General features: G+C 40.6%; 1 long non-coding RNA gene across 1 annotated transcript; it reads right to left on the bottom strand.

The window, feature by feature from the left end:
- Nucleotides 1-18,120: 18,120 nt before the first annotated feature.
- On the bottom strand, nucleotides 18,121-22,064 carry LOC144588819 (uncharacterized). Its single transcript, XR_013544532.1, has 2 exons — nucleotides 21,848-22,064; nucleotides 18,121-20,565 (listed from the first exon to the last, which is right to left on the bottom strand). It is a non-coding gene; the product is annotated as an uncharacterized LOC144588819 (long non-coding RNA).
- Nucleotides 22,065-23,585: the final 1,521 nt, after the last annotated feature.

The following is a 23,585-nucleotide window of genomic DNA, read 5'->3' as shown; positions in this document are numbered from 1 at the left end:
GCCCTCAACCATTTGGAGGAAGAAATATTGCAGGCTCTAGAAAGCGACTGGCCTGCACAAGGATGGAAAAACCATCACTTCAAGGGGGGGGGAACCCACCCTACACTTGTGCGGTATTTAAAATATTGCTTTGAATATACACAGATTTTCAATTATTGCACCTTTTGGATTTTTAAACCTCACTGAGGGTTAGCCAGACAACCTCTGCCTGCATTAAAAGAATCCATTCTTGTTGCCCCCACCCAGGCCTTGACTGAAACTGGAGCTTTCACCTTCCCGGAATATTCTGCTGGCTGAGCCAGTCTCCTCAATTTTTCACTTAGCAGACTGACACGCCACCCCAGGCTCCTCTTACCCCTCCCACCAGCAACCATGGCCCCTCAGATCTCATAAGGGAAATTATGTGGCATGCTGATTGCCATGTGAGGTTGTGCTGAAACCAGTGTGAGCTACACAGAGCCGCAAAATGACTTAAAGATATAGGCCTCTATACATCCAGCAAACAGATCAGGCTTGCCTGTTCTGGCCTAGTGGTGCAACATCATCAGCATAGCCAAGCTGTATGCAAGCAGATTTGCTTTCATTGTGTGCTCATGTTTTTCTGTGATTTTATTATTTATTTAGGCTGTAATCGTATACCCATTTACCCAGGAGGAAAATCAGCTGATGTCAACAGGCTTAGCTCAGAAGAGACATGTCTAGGATTGCATAGCTGTTTTTCATATGAAGCAACATTGAGGTAACTTCAGCTTTTCATAAAGGATTGTTATGCAATATATAATATGTCTTGTTTTAGCTCTCCAAATAACCTATGGAATGTTGCAAATATTCATGTTGTTAAAGCATCTCTAATTACATCTATTTATACTACCTGAAAAATGTATAAGCCAGAAAACTCTAGAAAACTAGAGCTTTTACTTTCTAGTCACTCTCAGAAGTGGGAATATTTGGCATTGCTGTTTTCTGTGAAAGAATTATTGACCTTCGGCTCCCCATACACTTTGAGAGAAGCCATCACAGTTAAAAAGTATTATCAAAATATACAGATTTAGAGTATGCATTGAGTATTTCGGACAGTCAATGTGGGATAATGGATAGTTACGGGCTAGGACTCAGGAGACTTGGGTTCATAGTATAGACACTCATTGGGGAGTAACAGTAGTAAACCATGACATGACAGCACATAACATACATGTGTATGCGTGTGTGTGCGTGCACAAACACACACACACACACAGAGAGAGGAAGTGGTCAAGTGGCATTAATCCTAACATTGCTTTGAGGAACACAGTGTTCTGTGGTGAGTTTCCATTTGGCCATGTACAGAAATAGTTCATCTTTGGTCACCTTCGAATTATTGGCAGTGGCTGTGAGAACAAAAATGTGTATGTCCTGTGTCCAATGCCTTCCTTGCTTGTAGTTGGTGTAGATGTAAGAGGACCTTCTTGATGGCCACTCTGAGACTCCAAAGCTCTTTACTGAGTTGGGGGGGAGGTGGAGCTAAGGGCTGCTCCCTCTCTATTTCTGCCAGCAGCCAAATACTTTTTCATTTGAGTATATATTTGGCAATTGACCTCAGATGTTGTGGAAGGGACTCTTTTTCCTTTTACTGGTATGTTTAAACTTGTATTTTTTTCATATGTAATGCTTATTCTTGCTTTCTGCTTTAATGGGATTTGATTTATTCAATTTTATTATAAACCACCTGGAATCTCATTTGGGGAAAAAAGTTTGGAAGTGCATCCAATAAATAAAAAAAATAAGTATATTAATGCAGTCACTGAAAGCTGCTTGACACAGTATCCAAAGGCTGAACAGTGTCTGTCCCAAAGTGAGAGAGCATAGTTGAGCCAGAAATTATTCAAATTTAACAGAAAATCCCAGATGAGAAATAGAACACTGAAAATATTCTTGCAATGAAAATCCATTCAGACAAAATGGCTATAATATATGTGTGTGTGTGTGTTGCATTTATTAAAATATTTCTCTCCCTATATTGAGAGATCTCAGAGTGGGGTACAATAAATACAATCACATTAAAAGGAAAATAATACATTTTAATTATTTTTAAACAATAAAGACACAATTCAAACAGGCTGAAGAATGGAAAACCTACATAAAGAATGCTTGAATTGGGATTAAAATAATGTATATGAATAAATTAGAAATTTAAAAAACATGAATTTAATGTAATAATTTTTTTCACACCTATTCTTTCTACTGCAAACTGTGGATTCACAGTGTGGTGTAGCGGATAGAATGATGGACTACTTTTTCACACCTCTGTTCCAAGGACAATGTTCCGTACAAAGTCATGAAAGAGAAAAAAGAATGATAGGATGACTGGATTCAGCAGCATCCCATTCCTTGCGATTTTATGATCAAAACCAGAAGATTGGGGAGGCTTTGTGATGTCAAAGGTGGATCAGGCAGCACAGCACACATGCAAACACCTGAGTCACTGAACCTGGGGGCTAGCTGGAAGAGGACAGAGATAGGTGTCCTGTCTTCAGACCATCTCCCACATAAAAATCAAATTATCTTTCTCCCTCGTACTTCTTTCTTTGAGTGTTCTGTCCCTATTTGGGGATGTGGAGAAAGAGAGCAACTCTCTGAGATTTGAGCCAATGCCCTGCAACGTGGTAACCAGCTGAGGCTGAGATACAGTCGTTGCTTGTCCTCCCCTCTTGCTTAGGCTATGCTACATCATTATCTGAACTCTCCCAACCAAGGAGAATTTTTCCTGCCAGACTCCTTTCCTTTCCTCAGTTTTTCTTGAGTACAGCCACCTTTATCCTTTGGCCCCTCAAAAACATCCACTAGTGACATGACAAGGCTGAACTATTTATACTTTTTTTTTTGTCTGATGCTCAGATGTTGCTCTTATGATGCAACTTTAGGCACACCCAGCACCTTTATTGATAGGATTTGAGAGAAAGGCAGTGGAGAGACATGGACCTGGACATTCACTGTGGCTTGCTTCTGGGACTAAATACAATGTCATCTTTCAACAAATATTTCATTCCCACCACCAACCACCCCCAGCAGACTCAAGCAGGCATGTCTTTTTCTCTCTCTTTTTTTTTCAACCCACTATGCCCTGCATAAACATCTCAAAGGAAACTAGGAGTGGTTGTAGCTCTATCTTTACAAAAATCCTTGGAAAGAGGCTAAAACGAGGTGAGGAGGGAATAACTCCTTTTAAAAGAGGACTTCCAGAAATAGCCATTGTCTCTTTTCTCTTTCCGCCTTCTGGTTTTATTTCAATGAGGGGCAGACTGGCTGCATGTCACACACTCCTGTTTTAGACTGAGCTGCCTAGTTCATTTTCTAGATTGAACAAAGGCTCTTAGTTGTCGCCACCATAGGACTGGTGGGATGCAGATGTAGGATACAATCTGGATAGGATACAGTCTTCTCATAACAGTGAGAGTTTGCTCTCCCTCAGGCCCCACATCTTCCTGCACATGTGGTATGCTGTCAAGTCTGTCTCCAGTTACCATAGCATTAAATGTGTGTTCAACAGAACTACTGCAATTTTCAGCTACCAATCGGGGGGAAAAAATTTTAGTCAATGCTGAACAATACGGTTGCAATTTGTTATAAATGGAGAGGTGGCCTGCGAATTGTGTTCAGCCTCCAAAACCTCCAAGACAATTGTTCCACCGAATCTTGGTGTCAACCAGGGGAACAAAGTTCCATTTAAAGCAAGCATTTTGCTTTCAATGGTCTGTAGCAGTACTGCTAAGTTTTGGTGACAAGAAGTAAACAAAGCAAACAAATGGCTTAACACATCTTGCTGCCATATTTCTGCAGCAAAGCATTATACTGCACTTAAGCAAAGTGATGGGCTTGTTTCAGTCCCCCCCCCCCCAACTGCTGCTAAAATTCAGCACCACCGGTAGTGTAGCCTCTGGTGCATCCTGGGGGAACTAAATTAGAGTCCAGTCCAATAAAGTTCCCCTTTTCTCCCCTATCTGCAGTTGTTGTTGTTGTTAAGTCATGTCCAACTCTTTGTGACCCCAATGTATCAGAGCACGCCAGGCCCTCCTGTCTTCCACTGCCTCCCGGCAGTACAGCTTCTCTTTCTTTCTGTCTCTCTGTAGTATTGCATCAATCAGTTTTAATAACAAAATAAGAATTTAAACAGTGGGGCTATCAAGGTAAGTTCATGTATCTATGCAACCACATATTAAATTAACAAAAGTAAAACATAGTCCACCTCACAACAACAGGACTTGGAGAAATTGCAGATTATAATTCAGAATCAGAGCCAGAGGTTGAGAGTTTGATTCCGCACTGTGCCTTCTTGACAAGAGTTGGACTTGATGATCCATATTTCTAAGATTATTATTATTATGGTCACAATCATGCTGGTGGGAGATTCTGGGAGTTGCATCCCCCAAAGTATCCTTTCCAAGTTCTGCAGAGATTCACATGTGATTTCCCCCCTATACTGTATGTATATATTTCACCATTTCTTGAGTTAACATTGAAATAAATCCCCATGGCTATATCTTTTCATGAGCACCTTGCTTCTCAAATGCAGCAGCAGCAGCATCTCTCAATTGTATCCAAACATATAACATTACATTGTTATGCTGCTTCGGTTTGTGTGAGGTTCTATTTCTCCTTCCCCAACCAACCCCCCCCCCCCCGCCATCCAACAGAGAACCTATGAAAAGTGAGGTGGTAGCAGTCCCAAACACCTTTCAGGAACAGGCAGCAGTTAATAAGGGTTAATCTCTTCTTTGCCCAGCCTCACACAGATATTGCTAGTCAAAATTAACAGAGCAGCAGAGGGAAAGTAATAAAATTTATTCACAGCAAAATCAGGGTTTTTCCTTTTTAATGCACCAAGTGACGTTTGGAAAGACAGAGCACCAATTGTACAGCTGAATGAAACAGGATGGCTGTTTTAACACTGTTCCAACTTATGGTAGCCATTAAACTCTAACCTCACTTCCCATTACAGCACTGCACTCTGAAGAACTATTTACTGCTAATTGAACCAGCCAAAAATGGTCATTACTCAAAAATGAATTTATTTTTTATGAGAGGGGGACACCAAACAAACAAAACTGATGCCCTGTTAATGCCTTTTCTGCAATTTTTGCAATTCAACCAGCCAGCGCACATTTGATGAATGGTACCATTCGGAGTCAATCTTAACCTATAAATTAACACCAAGGCAACTGGCTGGAGAAGACAAGCTAAGCATGCATTTCTGCTGAGCGCTCCTACAGAGATGTCTTGTCTCCTAGTAATTACAGTTTAATTTACAAAAAACGTGACCAAAGAGAAACCAGCAGATTTTTAACTACCTAAGCCTTCCCTGCCATTTTCCTGTAGCTCCATATTCTAATAAATTTCTGAAATATCACAAAAACTGACTTCAAATCTCACTGCTGTTTTTAACCCAATCCACTAACCAACCAACTCTCCTCCCAAACAGTCTGTAAATTGCAGATAATGTTTTTTTCAAACAGGAAGTCCCTAATTCTAAATCTACTTCAGTTACCCTTTGACAATATTTGCTTCCCTGTTCCACCAGCCTTTGGTGCAATCTGAAATCTGGAAGGGACGAACCCAATTAAATCCTCCATCTCCTTCTATTCTGTGCCTGGAATCTATGGCTAAATTAAGAATTCAGCTCTAAGCAAGATTTTCCCCAACAACACCACACTCCTGAATTTTGCTTTTCATTGAGCTTGATTAGAATCTCTGCAAAATGCAAATGCTTGCTTTCTATTTTGTCTTGTTGGCTTAATTGGCTTTAAGAAGTCCAATGCCCTACTGTGATTTTTGTAATTCTTTTCCCAATGCATGGACATTGTCCTGTATTGTCTTCAAAGGCCTAAATTCAGTATAACAATGGTAGGGAAAAGAAACACACTAGAAGAATTCCAGGGGTTTTGCTGGTTGTTCAAGCTGTAGTGTGTTTGTTTCTCAAGCTGCTAGGCATACTACCATCTGTGCCAGTGGTTCTGCAAATGGTCATGCAGTCAGTGCTGCAATGAGGTGTGTAGTTGGTTTTTCCACTGGAAACAGCACGTAAGTACACATGGCCCAGGGAGGAACCTCACCATGAACATCATTGGCCTCCCCAGACTTAGACAGCGAGACGCCCCTATATTTACATGTCATTCAGTCAAGGTGTCCATGAATGCATCATCATTAGTGCTAAAGCTAGTCACAGTAAGATTTAGTTACACCTCAATGGACTGAACTTGTCTACTTGTTATTCCAATGTATTTCTGCACACAAATAGTCTTTCTGCTGTGCATTATATTTCAAAATGGTGTTTAACTGAAGAAACCAACCCAGTTCTCACATTTCAATCAGTGAAGTCACTCGCCTATTCATGTTTAACTGTTCCATAGGGTTCTATACATCACTAGATCTTTTCTACATTCCCCGCCTGGATCAGTTGAACAGGATCCTGTTCCAACAAGTCACATGCACAACAATCTGTTGTGTAAGTAGTCTGACATTTTCCAGGAATGTGCAGGGAGAGATCCATTCACTCCATGCACAAGCATTCTTTCCAAAGATCAACTTATGCTTGCAGAAGAACACTCTGGAGAGCACACAGAACAACAGGATTCTGCCCATTGTGTGCAGATCAGAGTCTGGAAGTACATACCTTGCTACAAGTAACAAGTTACTTATAATAAAATTATTTCCCTATAACAAAGGCATAACTAAGTTACTTATCAATGTAATTTAATTATTTAAAAAAAATCATTCCATTGATGATGTAACTATAACATTTAAAACTGTTTTTATAATTACAGGGATGTGGCTTCACTATACAGTGGAAGAGGAATATCCCATGGTTCAAGTGCTGCTGGCTCATGTTCTGCAATGGATGCTGAGACACAGATGGAGTGGACCCAAAATGAGGCACAGTGGTGCCTCGCTAGATGGTGATAATCCGTTCCACCGAAATCGCTGTTTAGCGAAATCATTGTCTAGCGAAAAGCATTTCCCCATTGGAATGCATTGAAACCTGTTTAATGCGTTCCAATGGGGAAGAATCGTCATTGTCTAGCGAAGATCGGCCATAAGAAAGCCGCTTTGCGAACCACCGATCAGCTGTTTAAATCATTGTCTTGCGAAACTTAGGTCCCGAAAACACCTGTTTTGCAAGCGCGGAGGAAGCTGTCAAAATCTTTGTCTAGCAAAAATTGTTTTGCGAAGCAGGGACCAAACATTGTCCAGCGAAATTCCCCCATATGAATCACTGTTTTGCGAATCACTATAGTGATCGCAAAAAGTCAATGTCTAGCGAAAAACTGTCATGCGGGGTAACTATCTAGCAAGGCACCACTGTATAGAGTGTTGTTGTTGTTGTTGTTGTTGTTGCACCATTGGCTAACAGCTTGTAGCATTCAGGATTATTTAAAGTGCCTAATGGTTACTGTTAGGTTACTTGTGGGAAATGAGGAATTAAATATGTTACCACTATCAATGGAAGTTATCGTGGTAAGTAACAATTTTGGGGTATCTTGTTACCATAAAGATTTTTTTAAAAGCTTGTTAAAAATAACTTCCCCAACTCTGAACGACTACACCATTCAGGGTAAACAAGTGGAATGACATCTAGATCTCCTGCCTGCAGAAGAGTCTGGATAAGAGGAGATGGTTTCATACCTCTGGCTGCTAGCATGTAGCATTCGGATTTTCAAAATATTAACTATTTTAATTATGGGATATCAAAGTGCTCCTGTTTTTTTAAAAAAAGGCCAACTACAATAGCAACTACCTAATTTGGAGTCTGGGAACTGTAATTCTAATTTTGATAGGTGATTCTCCAAGCTCTGCAGAGTTGAGCACAGGATATGACACCTTGCATTTTTACTTAGCCATTTTAAAAAGATAATGTTTCTATGTATTTTTCAAGACTGGATGTAAAATAAGCTGTGAAAGAAGGGGCTTGCCATGACGTTACAGCTTTTTGCATTTCTGTTGTAGGTTCCAGTCTGGAAAGAAGGAAATTAAAACTTTTTTACAAAGATCCTTAGCCATGACCTTCTAAGCCAGTGAGGTCACATTTCTCCATTTAAGAAAAATTGTACCTTCTCCCCTTTGTGTAAGTATAGTCTGTGAAAGCACTGCCCTAGGGGACTAAAATGAATCAGCCAATCTCTTACTTTAAAACTAGAGATTTAAAAAATAAATTACCATTAAGTTCAAGAACAAAAACTTCTATGCTCTCTTTTCTCATTTGATATTTGTAGCTTATGGAAGCTGCAGACCCTCACAAATTGCTACACACTGTATAAAGTGATTTTAAGTAATTCAGTAGATGTATATTAATGTATTACTGTCCCTGGCAGTTCAGAATCTGACAAGGTCAATCTTCCCTATAATGGCCAGAATAGTATCCTTATTTTTCCCCCTATAATGGCTAGAACAGTATCCTTTATTTTGCAAACCATTTTGTCAGGTTCATCCTCTACCTCTCACATACGCCAAGCAGCTTGACAGGAAACACGAACTCCCTCCTTAGCCATTTCTTGTCCTCCCAACTTAAACATACCCAAACTGCCTTCTTCTTTGAATGTCTTCTGCTTTTTTGAACCTCTACGTATCTGCTGGGGAGGGAACTTTTTTCAGTCAAAGAAAGAGCCTAAAACCTGTCAAAAAGGGTCCTGTAACTTTCCCCTCTCCATCCATCGCAGGACACTTTTCCAGCAAGCCAAGGAACAAACCCTGATGTAATTGTAGTTGCTCTGTTCATTTGCTCAATGTAAATAAAGGCTCAGGTCAGGAGTGGGCAAAGTGAAATATGTGGCCTACATTGTGTTTTCAGTGGGTGTGTGGCCTGTGGTGGCCCTTGGACCATAAGAGACCAAGGATATCCTACTGCCACCCACCCACTATATGAGTCTATTTTTAGAAGTCGACGTGTATATTCGCATCTCTCCTCCTGAGCTGAGGCTGAGAGGTACAGGAGACATGTGTAAAGACCCAACCCGGAGGGCTGGGGCATAGTCATTGCAGCTATCACTATCATCATACAAGATTCATATCTTCCTGGCAGTCAGCGTGCGGCGGTGAGCCAAGTATAGATGACTGAATGATTGCATGACTCCTAACCACAGAATCAGCATTTTTCTAAGATGAAGCTAATTTCCTTGGTCTCCACCCTCATAGATGGGTCATTTAACTTTTACCTCAGGTGTGGACATCTATCTACAGTAGCATTAACCCTCGTTCACAAGGAATGTTTTTTAAAAAAATTGGATTGACTGAATTGTAGAATTCCAGTATATTCAGTGTTAGTAACGGAGTTAGAAATAGGATTGTTATTGAGCTAAAACTTGGGTTAATTTCACATTTTTTCCCTTTCCTGAACTCACTGAGAATCCCAGCCATCAACCTGCTGACAACTCAAGTGCTGTACATACTTCCTCTCAGCATCGTGATTTCTCAAAATAAAATAAAATAAGAGCGAACACTTTTGGTCCCTACACATTACTGTGTCTGGGACAAAAAGGTACCCTAATGACAAAATACAGAACATTTGCTGGGATTATTATTATACCAACCTTGTTTGTTAGTTTAAAAATCTATACAAAGGAAATGATTGAAATGTGAGGAAACTATTTACAACCCTTCAGGTGGCAAAGATGTAAAACTGCCTATTTTGTAAATCTAATTTGGTGTAAATCCAGCATTGAAAATGCTACTTGGGGAGACCAAAATGCCCAACTCTGGTGTATGGAGTGTATTAAAAATGGAATTCAATCCCAGAACTACAACTACTTAGTTGCTGGATAGAACTGGTTTAAACTTTGATATAGCTGCATAATAACTGCTTGAAAGGCAGGATGGCTGCTATATAGAGATATTTTTTTAAAAAAAAGTCACTGCTTATATTCCTTTTTGATGTCAGTTGTGTGTACTGGTATGCAGCAGCACATGTAAGCAGCAACTCATTAACTAGTGGCAGTTTACACCATTGCAGGGACACCAGGATAACAAACCAACAGGATTCTGGCTCTCGAAAACAAACCAGTTTGTCTTTCTTACTCATTGGTGCTGTTTGGTTCAACCTTTCCTTTGTAACAAAAGGAATCCACAGCCTAGTGCTCTACGCAGTGGTAATTCAGCATCTCGCCCACCTCACCATTCTACAGTGGTGCCTCAACTTACAAATGCCCCTACTTACCAACATTTTGACTTATGAACAGCTCCAGTTGCAACATTTTGCTTCAACTTGCAAACAGAGCTTCCACTTACAACAGAAACAGGTACGGAAAAAGGGCAGACAATTCAGATTTCTAATTGTAGGTCACGACGAGGCTACTTTGTACTGTAGCTCTTTCACTTTCCATAGTTCGAGAGTGTGTCAGCAGCAGCGGCTTGGAGCTGCCTCCTTATGCTTCAGAGTTGAGCATGTGTGTGTATCGGCAGGGAGGTAAGCTGCTGTTTTCTCCTTTTAAAAGCTGTTCTGGGTTTTTTTGGCTGGGGCAGGTATGTTTCTGTGCTGTGTTGTTGGCCGCTTTGCTGTTTATTTTTGGAAGTTTTCTTCTTCTTCTTAAACCTCAGCAATGGAGGTGGCTTTAGTGTTTGTTTTTGGATTTTTCTTCTTCTTAAAGCTCAGCAACAGAGCATCTTCCGACTGGGCTTGCTGTGTTCTTTTTAATCATTTGGTGATTTTTTTTCTTCAACCAGAATGGATTAATCAGTTTTCAATGCATTCCTATGGGAAATGGTGCTTCCACTTACGGACATTTCGACACACGAACACCATTCCAATACAGATTAAGTTCGTAAATTGAGGCACCACTGTATTTATTTGGGTTTTTTTTTTTAATTGAATATTTGTACAGCCCATCTAGTGGCATGCCACTACTCTGGGCAGTTTACAAACATATAAGCACCCAACATCCTGCACCCATCAAATGAACAATCCCAAAAGCAATCCCAAAATAAGTCTCCCGGTGGCGACAGCAGCCAAAACCAGAAAAACACATGGCATAACTATCATGAGGAGAGGATGTCCCAAAAAGCTTCTCATTCTACGTTCCTAAAAGTATTCAGGTAGTGGGAGGATAATTCTCCATGTAATTGGGACAAGGCACCTGGCAAGCAGCCCTCTGTGCAGTTCTAAGCCTGGGCATGCTCAAGTGTAAAACTGAGGCCTTGGAGGATGCCGCTGAAGAAAAGTGTATGGGCACATGGCTCTCCTTGTGGAGTCAGTCAGATCCACTTAATAGAGTAACTCATGTTGCAATTATCTTTATTACACCTATTATTACCCAATTGGCAGGATGGAAGATAAACCTGTGCTACAGGTGGGGGAGAAACAGGATATGGAGAAACAAAGAAGGAAACTATGCACAAAAAACGAGAGCACCCCTAAGCACCCAGGGGAGCACCTGTCATTGCCTCTGTGTCACCATGTTTTGGCAGTAGCTATGGAGCCTCTTATGAAAATGATGTGTTCAAGGAGCGTGCCTCTTGTTTTAAAGGAGACTCCCATTAGGCTTCTAGGAGCAAAATCCTACTTTAAAACTAGACCACACAAACTTATCAAAATATAGGGAGTGCGGAACAGAAGATAAACAAACAAACACAGGAAACTCCGTATTGCAGCTGAACAAAATTTAAAGCATTAATATGTGAAATACAAAAGTATCAACATCAACAACTCATATCAAATGTCAAGTAATATATATTAACAATGTTTGGTCTAATACTGAGCAAGTAAATAATATAATAAAGCTCTCCAATGCAAATGTGTGCAGTCCAGTTATTGGACGGATATAAGTTATTGATGTTGATACGTTTGTATATCACTTATTAATGCTCTAGGTTTTGCTCAGCTGCAATATGGAGTTTTCTGTGTTTGTTTGTTTATCTTAAAACAAGACCATGCTGCAGCAAATTTTGAGGCAGCCAATGAGATAAAAACAGGCAAGGGGGCACTTGGGTCCAGCAGGTCATACCTGGCCCACTGGGATCTACAATTAAGCAAGAGAGAGGGATCTGGTGACTGGGGGAGCAGTGCAGAACCACTTTTGATACTAGACTTTGCCCAAAAGATAATGTAGGTTATAAACACAAAACTTGACACACACTATTGCAATCTAAAGCATGCATACATACAGAGAGACAGACAGAGAGCTCAATGAGATACACATAGCTGGAGGAGACTCTTAATAATCCACTTTATTTTACTGGCAAGTTCCCCATTCATACTCCCACGCATAAGGCTACTCGCTCAGCACAAGTTAACAAACGTTGTCTGAACTTGCGATACTTCAGTCGGGCGTTGTTGCCAAACCAGAAAAATACTGTACTGCAAGACATGTCACCTTTGTCAATGGAAAGCACAACAACAATCACAAAAAAGCCTAATGTCTGCTGACATCCAGATACACAAAAGTTTTCTTTCTGCCTTCCTTATACACAGCAAGTGGCTTGAGAAGTTTGTATAACATATGAATGACAAGGATGATCAAATTAAGTTTTACTGCACAGGCAAGGGAGTAAAAGTGAGAGGGGAAAAAAGATGGTGTGTCATTTTATGTGGAAGGAGTTCCTAGTCCCCCCAAAAGTGCATTATTTTATTTGAGCTACAAAGAAATGTATTGTTTTTGTTTTTGTTGCTTTCTTGATTTTTCAATTTATAATAATCTGTTCCTTTTCCTCTCCCAGAGAGGCAAGAACATGGATCTGGGTCATTATAGCAACCCTTGAATTGAGCTGTGTATGCATGTATGCACATGTGTATTTGCTGACTTTAGAGGGTCAAATGAAATGTTGGCTATCTGGTCAAGAGTACAATCATTGAGAGAGCTGGCTTCAAACCTGCTATTCCCCAAACATATAGCACCATCAAGGTTATTGTGGGAAAGGAGAAAAATGTCCCTACAAATACAATTCATCAAGTGTTGCCTGTGACTAAATCTCACTCAAAACAATAGATATGCAGTATGATTCTGCTCATCTTTACACCCAGAAGTCCCATGGAGTTCAAAGCATGAGCATAAACAGGAACATGTCATCATAAGAACAACTAAATTGCATTTCATGGATATCAGTGAGACTTGTCTTTAACATTTTTATAGTATCTACCAAGTGTAGGTTTTATTTATCTCATCATGTCTCTCTTATAAAAAAACAAAACCAAGCAACTAGTGTTTAATTCCTGATGATGATCACAAAACAAAGCAAGCTCAAGCTATGGAGGTCAGGAAAAATTGGGATTATGATCAGATGGTCTTTAACACAACACACACAATTAGCTCTCTGTAGTACCTAGTTTGCAGTTCCCAATGTGGAGTGGTGGACAGAGTAATGGATTAAGAGACTTGGGTTTGAATCCCTGCTCCACCATGGAGATTCAAGGGGTATGTTGCACTGGTAAAACACTCTTTAAACATTTCACCTTGAACAATCTGTAAAGGAAAGGAAAGAACCGGTGTAGTCACAAAGATTACACAAATGCAAGAGTACACAAATGGCCTTCCCTCCAGCCAACTCTTGATTTTAATTCTTTTCTTACTTTCCTCTATCCTTTATTTCATTGTAGCTATTACTGAATTATCATGTACTTACCTGTGTTTTATTGTCTGATTTGTACTGGAAGCCGCCTAGAGTGGTCTGGTAGTCCAGATAGGCGGGGTATAAATCAAATAAATAAATAAATAAATAAATAAATAAATAAATAAATAAATAAATAAAATAAATCAAATAAATCAAATAAATCAAATAAATAAATAAATAAATAAATAAATAAATAAATAAATAAATAAATAAATAAATAAATAAATAAGCACACACCCCTTCATGCACTTGAAAATTCTGTTAGGGTCACTATACCTTGGATACAGCCAACATACAAACATAATAACTAGTTTAGCCCTGAAAGAAAGTGGAATATTTCTTCCTTCCTTCCAGTACACAGACTATTTTCTGGACACTGAGGACAAAAGAGTCCAAAATAATTCAGACTGCTGTTGGTTCCCTTGCAACTGGTTCAGGTAAAGAAGCAACAGTATGCCAGTCATTCTCAATCCCTTTCTGGAACAGGTAGATTGGCATGAGCTTAATCAATGAACATAAATCAGGGAATCCCCGTTCTTGTCTCCAATCTCTGATCAGAGATAGCAGGGTGGGGATAGAGTTTCGGCAAGGGCAAAAAGTGGGGGAGAAAAGAAAACTTGATTTTTTTTTTTTATGTATGAGATGGTTTTAAAGTCAAGGCACCCATCTCCAGCTGGCACTGAGGAGAACCACCTCAGCATGAAGTGGGCTGGATTTGTGCAGTATCAATGTGCCAAAAAGCTAGAAGCAAGAGTGAGAGGAAGGGACTTGGGAGAGAGCCAGTGGGGTACAAGCACTTGGGTCCCACAAGCTTCCTTATTGCACAGAAGCACCAAACCTTGTCTGCCCACCCTTGTAATATCAAAAGGACCCACTTCCTGGTCTTAGGTTTTGGCCCTGAAATCTTGGGGAATTGATACTGCTGAACTTGGTAGCCCTAATCAGGCCAGATTAATATTCAGAGTCGGGCTTTACTTGGACCGTGCCACCATAATTAATTACATGCTGATGAGTCAATGCCAACTTATGGCAACCTCCTTCCCAGGTTTCCCAAGATACAGAGTTCTCAGAAGTGGTTACCATTCACTTCTTTATGGCCGTCTTGGCACTCTGCCCCTTGCCTAAGGCTACAGAGGCTGGCTTTTCTCTCAGAGGGCAAATTGTGGAATAGTACACCCACCCAACCAGCTATCTAACTCACTATAAACAATTCTAAACAAGCACTATTGCCTTGACGGGGTTTTATGTGGGGCCTTTTTTTCTTCGAAGATTTTGAGACTTCTTAAAATGTGAAGAAAATTATTTGCCTGGACTACCTATTGGAAAATCCTGCTCTGATTCTATTACCTCAGCAACTGAACATCCAAATTATCCTGCATTAACATCTTGTCAAGAACTGTAGGATCTTTTGGTGGGAGATACAGTTCCAAACTGCAAAGGATTATTTATTGCTCTGCAATAATATGCATTTCAGTAGGACTTGATGGGTGTGACAAAGTGTTACAGTGTGTCCTGGGGCATGTCAGGAATTCTTCTGCTTGTTCCACTGCTAAAGGATGTGTTGGAGCTTGAGATGGACACACTGGTGCCCAATTCTGACTGCATTAGATTGTTGTATTGATTTCTATGGCCAGCTTTCACCTCCATCCCTGGGGTATTTAAATACAGGTTTTCAGGGTCAACTAGGAAGCAACAAGGCAACCAGCTATTTTTGGATCTGATCCTCAACAGCTAAGAAGGGGGAAATGATGGAAACCTTGGGTGAAAGTAGCCAGTCAGTATAATAATTCTTGAAAATTACACTGATGGAAGGAAAGGCAGAGAGTGTCATATGCACTCTGGATTTTATAGAAATCTGATTTTAAAAAGTTTAAGGAAATAAAAGTGGTGCCCCGCATAGCGACGTTAATCCGTTCCAGGATTAACGTCGCTAATCGGATTAGTCGCTATGCGGGGGGAAACCCATAGGAACGCATTAAACTCAGTTTAATGCATTCCTATGGGGCGAAAACTCACCGCTATGCAAAGATTCCCCCATCCAGCCACCATTTTCGCCACCCGGTAAGCGAGGGCAGGGCGCGAAAACGGAGTGGGCGGCCATTTTTTCTTCCGGCGGCCATTTTGGGACCGCTGATCAGCTGTTTTTAGAACATCGCAATGCGAAGATCGGTAAGCGAAACGCTTACTGATCATCGCAATGTGATGTTTTGCCATTCAAAACGTCGCAATGCGATCGCATTAGCGATCACATTAGCGATCACATTAGCGATCGCAAAAAACGCGTCGCTATGCGGATTCTTCGTTAAACAGTGCACTCATTAAGCAAGGCACCACTGTACTAGATTATACCCTATAGTCAGAAATACACACAGAGAAGGAAATTCATGATTAAGGGGAGTTCTTAATAATATATCACTAACGGCACAATTACAAGAATTTGTATATGAAAGAAAACCATTATACATATAAAGAAGCTACCTTGGCTGCATAAGGAACTTTGCAAGGAACTAAGAATTTAAAGAAGCACCTATACAAAAAGGAAAGAGGGGCAAATCACCAAGGAAGAGTGCAAACGAATAACCAGTATTTGTAAGGAGAAGTTTAAATGAGAGAAAGCTCAGAATCAATGCAGACTTGAAAAATTAGTTTAAAATATGTTAGGGTTGTGGTGGAAGTAGTACATGCGAAAAGGATCTAGGAATCTTACACAGCTTTAAAACTATACATGAACAGTGTGGAGCCACAGCAAAAACAGTCAGTGGAATACTAGGCTGCATCAACAGATTATTTCCAGATCAAGGAAAGAAGTATTACTACTCTATTTTTCTTTGGTCAGGCTTCACCTGGTGTATTCTGTCCAGTTCTGGGCACCATTGCTTAAAAAAAAAGCAGGAACATGTCCAGAGGAGAATGACTAAGGTGAGAGAAAGCAAGACCTATGAAGAACAGCTGAAGAAGCTGGGCATGTGCAACCTGGGAAAGAGAAGATGGTGAACTGATATGGCAGCCATCTTCCACATCATGGAGCAAGCTTATTTTCTATAGCTCCAGGGAGTGCTGAAACTATGGATTCAAATTACAGGAAAGGAGATTTTTTACCAATTTGGAAGGATTTCCTGACAGTAAGAGCTGCTCAGCCACCAAATAGGCTGTTTCAGAAAGTGACAAACACACACTCATTGGGTTAAAAACAACAACAACATAAAAGTTAAATGGCTGTGGGTCAGGAATGTTGTAGTTGTAGGTTTCTGGCTCCAGAAGAGAGTTAGTCAATGACTGCTAGGGTCCTTTCCAGCTCTAAAGTTCCATAACTCTAAGTGACCTACCCAGATGAAACATAATTTTCACTATCTTTTAGTATCCACATATCTTTTTTTCTCTCTCCTCCTTTTGCAAAAATTCCATTTCCATCCATCCTGACATCTTGGTTTTTCTTCCCCCCCACCCCAACTTTTGTTCCCACAGCCTACAGAGTTCTGAGTTATGTTGGAGGGTTTCCCACCTTAGGGTACTCCACCCTGCCATCTCCTGCTTCAGTGTCTTCTTTAAAAAAAACGCAACAACAGTGTATCTTTGTATTCCTGCAAATCTTTGGGATCACTCAAATCTACCAATACTTCTTTCTTGTGCACAGATGCTACTCTTTCACCAGCATAACCATAGACACACAGAGTCTCAGACCAGTCTAATAATACAAGATGATGATATGCAAATAGTGACAACAAAGCCTTATTCATTATCTAAACAAACAACAAGCATTCACAATCAAGGTGCAGGTTTCAATAGGCTGTTAGGAATTCCAGTGTTTCCTGATTTGTTTATTTTAAAATGTTTTTACAATTTTTAATGAATCGTTTGATTGATTGTGTTTTTAAAATTACAGTGTTTATCCCCCCCCCAAAAAAATAATCTTCAGGAATTGATAACCAAAAGTTCTACAGTGAGGATTCAGTAACTGTGGAACATGGAGCTTTTGTTGAAGGATGGGGAGGAAGAACAAGAAGACAGAAGAGTAGAATGGAGCATCCAGAACAGAATGACTGCAAGCTGCAACTTTCTGTTGCAGGTACTACTTATGAGATCTAATAATTGTTATTTATTACTTGACAGTAATTTGTTGCCCACCTTAGTTCTCAAAGCTGAACTTATACGGCCAGCAAATTGTTCCAGCCAGTTCTTAGAAGCCTTTTTTTAAACACCCCAAACATATTGTTGTAAGCCACCCAGAGACCTTTGGGTAGTGTGGGCAGCATATAAATTAAATAAATAAATATACATGCTGGGTTTTGACAGTGGAGATCCTATATGCATTCCCACTCAGTAAGAATGACGCACCTAGCAACAGGAGGGGAAACAATGAGTGTTATGTTCTCTGAAGGAAGACTTTGCACTCTCCTCCTGTGAATACAAGTGGTTTTTTATATAATTGCATTCAGGCAGTCACTCCAGGGGGTGTGGTTACCATCAGGTAATCTCACCTTGGGGAAATGAGAACCAGTTGGCATTGTGTCAAAGCCCTATAATCCCCTTGGAGGAGCCAGAGCACCTTAAAATAGTACAATACTCACCTCATGGCATGCCTTATTGCTTAACCAGCCCAGTAATGTCACTCAGATAATCCCATCTATTGTAGAATCACCTCCCTGACTCATTCTCATCCTGAACTCAGAATGCTGACCCAGGATTATGGAAGTGTCAACTGTTCTCTCTTCACAGCAACTGCAGCTTGACAAGTAACTAAGGGAGTTATTGTAACTAAACATCTGTGGAACATGTTCAGTGCCCAATAGGTTGTGGCTGCACAGTATGCCCCTAACATTCATCAGAAAGTAAAGAAAAATGCCTTTAGCAAAATTTCCTTAATTAAAAACAGGGCATATCTATATTGGAGAATTTGCTTCTACAAGATTTACTAATGGCCACAAAAGTGGATGGTTTCACAGGAGATTAGACAAACTCATGGACAGCCACCATTCACTCCTAGTCATAATGGTAATGTTACAGTGGTACCTCGCTAGACAGTTACCCCGCATGACAGTTTTTTCGCTAGACATTGACTTTTTGTGATCGCTATAGCGATATGCAAAACAGTGATTCCTAAGGGGGAATTTCACTGGACAGTGTTTGGTCCCTGCTTCGCAAACCGATTTTCGCTAGACAACGATTTTGACAGCTCCCTCCGCGCTCGGGACCTAAGCTTCGCAAGACAGCGATTTAAACAGCTGATTGGCGGTTCACGAAGTGGCTTTCCTATGGCCGATCCTCGCTAGACAATGATGATTCTTCCCCATTGGAACGCATTAAACAGGTTTCAATGCATTCCAATGGGGAAATGCTTGTCGCTAGACAATGATTTCGCTAAACAGCGATTTCAGTGGAACGGATTATCATCGTCTAGCGAGGCACCACTGTACTTCCAATATCAAAAGCAGTATGATTCTAAAATCAGTTGCTAGAGCATGTGAGTGAGGTGGCCTTATCTTGCACTCATGTCTAACTCATGAGCTTGCTTTGGGTGCCTGTTTAGCCATTGGGGAAACAAAATGCTTAAGTAGACATGCCTGTAATTTGATCCAGGAGAGCTCTTCTTGTGTTCTTCATTATGTCCCAAATCTAAAGGTGGTCTCATTCCACACCTTCCGCAGATCCAGACTGCACATTCAGGAATCTTCTTTCTTTCTTTCTTTGGGCCAGCAGGTGGAGCCACTGCTCCATCACAGTCATTTTCAAGCCTGGCCAGCCACCAAGTCTCCAATGTATAGTAAGTCCCTAGGACATTAGTTCAGCATTAAGAGAAGCAAATGAAAGAACGTTCCAGCTGACATGTCACAAAGAGGGCCTGGGATTTCTACAGAAAACATCCGAAAACAGAATTGTTCAGACGCAAGACACGCCAAAAAAAAAAATGCAAAACTGTTTTTCAGACTGAACTATTGGAAACTGGATTTTTCTTATAGATGTTGGACATGATTCAGTGAGCTTCCCGCTGGCCCTTTGGGTTCCAAAGCATACAAACAATCCTATTTCCTAAGAGATGCTGCTTAATATCATGCCTCCAAGAAGAAAGAACATCCTCGTAGACAAAGGCTCTCCGTGTTATGCTTTGTAAGGGCAAGCTATTCACACACACACACACACACACCGCACCACGACCAACAAGACACTGAGAGAAGGTCTTGTAAAACCAGATGAACAACTTAACAACCACTGCTTCTTGCAGTCTGACTTCTGTTCCTTCTGAACCATAATGTTTATTTATTTATTTGTTCAATTTATATCCCGCCCATCTGGTATATTCTAAAGTAAAGGTAAAGGTTCCCCTTGACAATTTTTGTCCAGTCGTGTCCGACTCTAGGGGGCGGCACTCATCCCGCTCTTCAAGCCATAGAGCCAGCGTTTGTCCGAAGACAATCTTTCCATGGTCACATGGCCAGTGTGATTTTAGACACGGAACGCTGTTTACCTTCCCACCGAGATGGTACCTATTTATCTACTTGCATTTGCATGCTTTCGAACCGCTAGGTTGGCGGGAGCTGGGACAAGCAACGGGCGCTCACTCCATCGCGTGGATTCGATCTTACGACTGCTTGGTCTTCTGACCCTGCAGCACAGGCTTCTGCGGTTTAGCCCGCAGCGCCACCACGTCCCTTGGTATATTCTACCACTCTTTTAAAAAAAGGGGAGTCTGTCATATCAGGGTTCTCCTCTACAGAGACATAGCCACAAATCATTCTATGAATGCAAATTCTGTCATGGAAAGGAATAATTTAGGATCAGATGCAAGTATCTGTTGTGGTGAATTTGGAGTCCCAGTCCTCCACAAGGACCCTTTGAATGATCCAAGCAAGCACGCTGCTTTCTCTTGTGCTTCCAACAAGAGATTTGTAAACTGTACAAGCTTGGAAAAGTTGCTTCTTAGGAGTACAACTCACAAAACACCTCCATGTTCTCTGGGGAATTCTGGCAGCTGTAGTCTTGAAAAGGCTACTTCTCCATGTTCTGTTTCAAATGGGGAGATGAAAGCATCAGTCACTAGGTGTAAAACACAAATATTCTTAGAATATACAGTACTATAAGAGCAATACCATGCAATTCTTGTCAGAAATGCCAGAATATTTGATAAATTTTGACTTGCCCCCTCCAGAGTTGACCACGGTATTCTTTAAAATCACCTCAAAACAGACAAGGTAACACCATCTACCACCCTCTTTCTGGAAGACAGGAAAGCAGCCACAGCAAGGGGGAAAGCACACAATTGTGCTGGCATTCCTATTTAAATTTTTAAAATTGTTTACAGTTTAGATGCATGCTGCACTGGATTAAAAAGCCTGGCAAATAAAAAACTTTTAATATGTTACTGAAAGGTGCTATATATAATGTAGACATAAATATGAGTACACATTTTGAAAAGCTAACCCAGTGAGGTTTCTAGGGGCAGAACTGCATTATTATACTCATTTCCCCCAATATCATGTATGTATGACTTTAAAGCACTAGTGTGTGCTTACATATTTTAATTCCACACTTTTTACCTATGGGGATCCTGGCTCTCCAGAAGTCAATGAACGTCTACAACCATGCACCTCTACGAGCAGTCAGGAAAGAACTAATGAGAGTCAAAGCCCACTAACATCCAGACAGACAGAGGTTTTTGAGGCCTCTTTTACAGTTTTTTTTGTTGTGTGTCTGTAGAAAATATTCCCATAATCCCTGTGTTTCCCACAGCATCCATAATGTGCAACATTGCATCCCAGATGCCTTTATATAGGGTAGATAAAACTGAGTGATCTTGGACCACGCCTGTCTGAGAGACAAACTGAGGAACTCCCCGTTCCTGGCTCCACAGCCAGGTGGTCCAACCCACTGAGATATACTGGCTTTTATTCCCTGATTCTGCCTAAACAATATCAATGTCAAAAATCAAATTGCATTTCTCTTGTGATTTATTTGATCTGTCTACGAAAAATGATAGTATGAAATGCTGGGCAAAGAAGTAAAATGCCAGTGAACATCAAAAATATTTAAAAATTTAGCTGTCTTGGGTTCTTTTTAAAGAGAAAGCAGGGATAAAAATATTTTAAATAGGTAAATACTGTCAAGAATTTTTTAAATAGAGGAAGTGAAGGGGGGGAGAAAGAAAGGGGGACCATTCAGATAACTGGACAATTTAATGCAAGACAACAAAGTGGTTGATGGTTGGGGTGAGAAAGAGAAGGGGAGGAGGGCCAGTAAATCAGCCATCCACTAGTCAGGAATTGCAGTTCTTTCTTTGCAGTCTAACCTGAAGCTTCACAGTCCTAGGCCTCGTTCTCTGGCCTTAAAGGTGCTGGTGGAGGAATTCACTATAAGGATACTGACGGCACGTTGCTCTCCCACTGCTTCTCCCTGTGGTTGTCCGAGTCCCTCTCTTCTTTCTGAATGTCCATTCACTGTCATCATCCTTACGTCACAGAAAGTTCATCAGAATTTCCCATTCTGAGCAAGGCAATCAATCAATCAATCAATCAATCAATCAATCAATAAAGGTTACACACCAGGTAGATTTTTACAAAGTTCCCTGTGTCTACCATGTCCACAGCTAAATCTACTTCCATTCAACCCAGTTAGAGCCATACCTATGATAAAATTAGTATTCAGTCATTAATTGGTTATATGAAGCCTTCATGTGTCAAGGAGAAAATGCTAGGCCCTCCACACCTCATCATTCTGAATGCAGAAATGTTACTACCTGAAGAGGGGAAGACTACTGTGCTTGGGCAGCATTTCCACATGAACCATGAGTATCTCCTAAAATCAGTGTTCTTGTTTCACACATACAATGGTATAGAGGTATCAGAGGTCAGAACTGCTAGATAACTCAATGGTTTAGGTATCTGGCTGCGGAGTCAAAGGTTGGGAGTTTGATTCCTCACTGTGGCTCTCTAACAGGCTCAGTTCAATGACCCATAGGGTCCCTTCCAGCTCTGCAGTTCTAAGAGGAGGAGTAGTATCATAATAGTATATGTACAGAAAGATGAGCCATAAAGATTCACATTCTGGCTTGGCTACCTTGTCAACTTGATTGAAAGCTAGGCCATTTTCAGGCTGTCCTTACCTGGCCTTCTTGTTTCCTCGTCTGGCAGATGTAAAAGTTAAATGAGAGTCAGACTTTCTGCTTGAGGCATGTATTTGTCATTTACTGCCTTATACTGTGTTCTCAATGTAGTAGAAAGAACTCAGGCACAAATGAAGTTTAAAAAGAAAAAGTGGTAGAGGCACTTATTTAAAGATAATTGCAGTATCTGTTGTGGGGGGCATAGATCAGAGTATCATGTATGCATAAGTCCCTAGCTGGGCAACAGTGACAAGGAAGGAAGGAAGGAAGGAAGGAAGGAAGGAAGGAAGGAAGGGAGGGAGGGAGGGAGGGAGGGAGGGAGGGTATTGTGCCCCATCCAATTCAGTTTGTACTCTAGACATGAATCACTGTGTTGCTTTACTGAACCTTATCTGGCCGTTCTGCCTCAACTTTATTTATTTACTTTATTTATGGAATTTGTAGACTGCCCAACTTAGTGAACCACTACTCTGGGTATTTTACATATAAAAATATGACAAAATTGTAACAACAATATAAATGTGTGTGTTTAGTCGTTTAGTCGTGTCCGACTCTTCGTGACCCTATGGACCAGAGCATGCCAGGCCCTCCTGTCTTCCACTGCCTCCCATAGTTGTGTCAAATTCATGTTGGTTGCTTCGCAGACACTGTCCAGCCATCTCATCCTCGGTAGTCCCCTTCTCCTCTTGCCATCACACCTTCCTAACATCAAAGTAATATAAATAAATCCAATATAAATAAATCCATTTAAATCAATTCACAGGAACTATAAAAACAACAAACAATGGCAACATAAAATATATAGGGGGAAAAAGAAAAATTAAAAGTTAAAAAATTTAAGAACTAGAAAATGTTATTATTAAGAGTTATGAAACCACAATTAGAGACTTCACATGATCAGTCCAGATCTGATCAACTCAGTTAA

This window comes from Pogona vitticeps, chromosome 4, assembly GCF_051106095.1.
Source record: "Pogona vitticeps strain Pit_001003342236 chromosome 4, PviZW2.1, whole genome shotgun sequence".
In the NCBI taxonomy this organism is placed as follows: Eukaryota; Metazoa; Chordata; class Lepidosauria; order Squamata; family Agamidae; genus Pogona; species Pogona vitticeps.
This window is presented reverse-complemented; position numbering and strand designations above follow the sequence as displayed.